A 4,365-nucleotide genomic window follows, 5' to 3' on the forward strand; every position below is an offset into this window, starting at 1 on the left:
AATATAAAGCCATTAAATTTTGTCTGGATAGAATAAATCCCTGTGGCCTCCTTTAGAGCAATGTAGGTCTCTGATGCCCATGGGCATATCTGTGTCCCAATCCACAAGAGATAAGACCAATAAACAAGGAATGTGCAACCTATTCTTTCTCCTTGGAAAGAAGGAAACATTCACTTGGGACAGTGGGCAGACTCTGTCTTCTCGCTCCTGTCACTTCTTCCGAGTAATTTTTTTCTAAGTTCATTTCATAGGCAGACTCAGAATACCTGAGTCCGAAGATATCAGGATAACACTTGTAAATTTGTGACAATCACTACACTATCCCATATCTAAGATTTTTTAAATGCCATTTATCCACTAACACTATTGTGCATTAGTCCTGCATAATCCTACAACGCTAGGGAAGTATTAAAATGTTTGACATATCCTAAGATTCCTTTCCGAGGTCAAAACAAGGTGTCCCACTCCATAATCAAGAGACAAGTATTTTAGTAACATCAGATGTATTTTTCTCTTTTCTCTTATCAAATAGTTACTCTTCCCACACTCTAGGTTTGAAGTCTAACCCCTTTTTTTTCTCTAGAATAGGGGGTAAGAGAGGGCGATGAAATGTTGGAACAATTAAACATCCCTGTCCTTTTTCTCCCAAAGCCTTTTGTATTCTAGAAGATCTGTGCAATCTTTTCTTTTTTTCCACATGACACTGTGGGCCTAGGCCTGAAATGACAGGGAAGAGAGATGAGTATCAGGACTTTTCATCAAGAATTAAGCAAAGCATACATCTTCTTTAGCATGAATTAGACTGGGGTGGAGTGGGAGGGCTTGGAAGAAGGAGAAAAGAAGGGATTATATTTGAATAAATGTGAATACATTTCTTAGATACTTTTCACGAATCAGACAGCTCCCCCCAAAAGGTTCTTTTCTATCTTTCTAAGGATGTAAGCCTTAATGAAAGCAAATCTTAGTCACAAGTTTGAGGAGGTTACCCCATCATAAGTTTACATGTATTTAAACTGAAAAATTGTTAACCACGCTTTTGCTCTAAGATGTGTGAGGGCCGTTCAGGGCTGAGGGGGCCTGGATAGATGCACAAACAAGCATGTGTATATGTGGAGCCTCACACGTTGTAATAAACACAGCTGCATTTATTTGAGTATGTGATCCCATGTACATGTAAGAACATTCAAACACACTCAGCATATATATTTGATGGTGCAATGGGACAATTTTTCAAATAAACATGCTCAGTGCAATTATTTGAATCTCACATTGCATGTTCATCAATCACAGCATTAATAAAAAGAGGGGGGAACAACACCAAAGAATTTACGTGGGAAAACGTATATATGAAAACAACCTTATTATAGATTTTATAGGGTTAGCCAAAGTTATGGCTCCCTTCTTAACTGTAACTCAACTATTCTGAATTCAATGACATTTGTTTCTAATGACTAATTGGTTCATTCACTTGATCCTTATATCAGAATGACCACAGCATTTGGATTCATATAATAACAAACTTTACAAACCTGAATTGGGTAGAGATGTAAAATCTCTATATTTCAAGTGCAGAATAGTTCTTTCTAGACATCTTACGTCAATGGGACTCTGGTCAAATTATTATCACTTTAAATACCACTCCCATCAATTAAAAATTTTTTATACATGCAACAAAACATTCCTACATTTGAAGACACAAAAAAAATCACAAGTGACTCATCTGATCATTTTACATATTAATAAATATGACATATATGTGAACACATCACAAATCATATAGGTGTACCAAGAGGCAATTTATGGCCTCCCTTAAGTATGTACTGACATAACCTAATATACTAAAATGGGAAGGGGTGTTTAGTCACTGAAATATGCATCGTGTAACAAAGATGAAGAAAATACATGGCTTGTGCCCATCATAAAAAAGACTCCGACTGAAGGCTTAGCTTTGGTTTTTTATTCAATTAAATTGTTAAACTGTGCACAGTGATTTTTTTTTAGAACTTGAGACATTTGTGATGTTGGCTGTTTAAATCTTTGTTACCTTCGCTGTGAATTGAAATTGTACATATTTAGTAAATCATGCAGACAAAACAAACTTTTTAGACAATATTTTTATTGGAGAGTTTTCTTTTCCTGTATCCATGTTAAAAAAAAAAAAGAAAGAAAGAAAAAAAAAAGACCTCCTTTCCCAAAATAAAAATGTCGATACTAAATTCAAAGAAGTATAAAGGAATGATTGCTTCCTTTAGAGCTAAATATTTAAATAAACATGGAGATAATTGGCAACATGTTCTTTTGGCTAATAGGCCGTGTCCAATTTTTTGGGTCTGATGTTTCAGAGGGCCTCTGTTTCAGGGTTGAAGATGATATATTAATCTCTGAATTAAACAAATGCTATTCAATAACAGAAATAAATCCCTCAGTCTTCATTTATGTTTATGAAACATGGAATTAAATTCAAAGACATGACACTGAGATAATACGATGCTGAATATGACACAAACTAAAACTCTCTCTGTTAAAACAGTCATCTACCACCTATAATCTAGCATGACATGTTACAATGCTCCAAATATTGAAAATATAAAATGAACATTACTGCTCCCATTTGGCCTTGAGATGAACATGACAAAGACTCTAATAATTTTAGTCAAAGAAAATGATGAGTAAAAAATACATGAAGATTAAAGTGATGACAGATGATCTTTTAAGTATTCTAATTGGTCTTTCTCCTTCAATTCTTTAATTCTACAGAAATTGCAAATCCTGATGATTCTGATTTGTAAATGCATCCAGTCCGCTTTCTCTCTTTCACTCAACAGAATCTGCCTGTTAGATTTGGAACGAAGACTAAGCCCCCAAAATGTTAAAAATAGACTACTGCCCTGGCAGGAAATTTAGCATTGGCAAGCACAGAACTCAGAAGGAACTGATCTAACATAAGGAAATATTCAGAGAAAGATTTGTGCATTATAATCCTGTTCTGACCGTTTTCAAAGCAGTCAGCGTGGGGGTGGGGGGAGAGACTGTAGTAGGTTTGCTAATTTTGAGGGTAAACTTGAATAGCTAGCATTAAAAAGCAACAATACCCAAGAGATGGAAGGAGCCTCAACAAAATGCTTTTGAGAAGTTATTATATTGTTATCTTACACAAATGGAAACCACTTAAAATGCTGGTACTAGAAAATTAAAATGTTCTGAAGACCTCACCACAAGATAATTCTATATAACTTATAAGATATGCTAACAATATAACAGATAAAATGATGACTTATCTTTATTCTTTTTAATATATGTGTGTATATATATATATATATATATATATATATATATATATATATATATATTGATTTCAGAGAGGAAGGGAGAGGGAGAGAGAGATAGAAACATCAATGATGAGAGAGAATCATTGATCAGCTGCCTCCTGCACACCCCCACACCAGGGATGGAGCCTACAACCTGGGCATGTGCCCTGACCAGGAATCGAACTGTGACCTCCTGGTTCAGAGGCTGACACTCAACCATTGAGCCATGCTGGCTGGGCTCTTTATTCTTTTTATAGGAAACTTAGATTCTAGTTTATGACCTTTCCTTAAAGGAGAATCTTTTTAATCCATTCCTAAAAGAGTTTTATTATAAGGCAAAGAATTACAGTTACATCCCATTTTAGTTTTGTTTAGAGAAAGCAGAATACAGTCTTCAAATTACTTGAAAAAAAATAGAGATGAAGAAAAGAATATAAATTTAGAAAGGAAACTCAAGAACATCCCCACACTCACAGAAAACATGCTGGTGTATTTCAGTGACCACAAGCAACCTAGACCTTGGTTTTTACATCTCTTCTGAAAGATACCACTTCCAACACAAACAGTATTTCCCAACCCTGTAGTGCGGCCCGGGATTGGTGCAGACGTGAAGGGAGAACACCAGCTATTGAATAACTCTCAACCACTTCCTGCAGTCCTGAAACATTCAGTGGAGGTCTACCACTTCATTATTGAACGTGCTTAGAAAGTGTAAGCTCATAGGTTTCCGGCTGAAGAGACGTCTAAGCAAGAGGGGAAAAGGAGAAGTACAAACCACCCTGCCCAAAGTGTTTTAACTCTTCAAATGCCATTACTGGAGAGAGTGGGCTTGAGAACAACCAGCCTAACATCTAAGTAGACACCTTTTTTTTTTTTTCTTCTGCAATATAAAGTGCTTTTATATTTTCAAAGATAAATCCATGAAAAGGAACTTTTCACTCACTTTAAAATAAATGGCGATGCCCTAGCTGGTTTGGCTCAGTGGATAGAGCATCGGGCCTGTGGATCCAAGGGTCCCGGGTTTGATTCCAGTCAAGGGCATGTACCTTGGTTGCAG

General features: G+C 36.0%; 1 protein-coding gene across 5 annotated transcripts in view; it reads left to right on the forward strand.

The window, feature by feature from the left end:
* The window catches only part of ZEB2 (zinc finger E-box binding homeobox 2), a 134,834-nt gene extending 132,538 nt beyond the window's left edge, over positions 1–2,296 (forward strand). For all 5 annotated transcript variants that reach the window (XM_059704546.1, XM_059704549.1, XM_059704547.1 and 2 more), the window contains one exon: positions 1–2,296. This exon is cut by the window's left edge and continues 3,268 nt beyond it. The gene's annotated coding sequence lies outside the window, so the exon portion shown is untranslated.
* Positions 2,297–4,365: the final 2,069 nt, after the last annotated feature.

The sequence above is a fragment of the Myotis daubentonii genome, chromosome 7 (genome assembly GCF_963259705.1).
Source record: "Myotis daubentonii chromosome 7, mMyoDau2.1, whole genome shotgun sequence".
NCBI lineage: Eukaryota > Metazoa > Chordata > Mammalia > Chiroptera > Vespertilionidae > Myotis > Myotis daubentonii.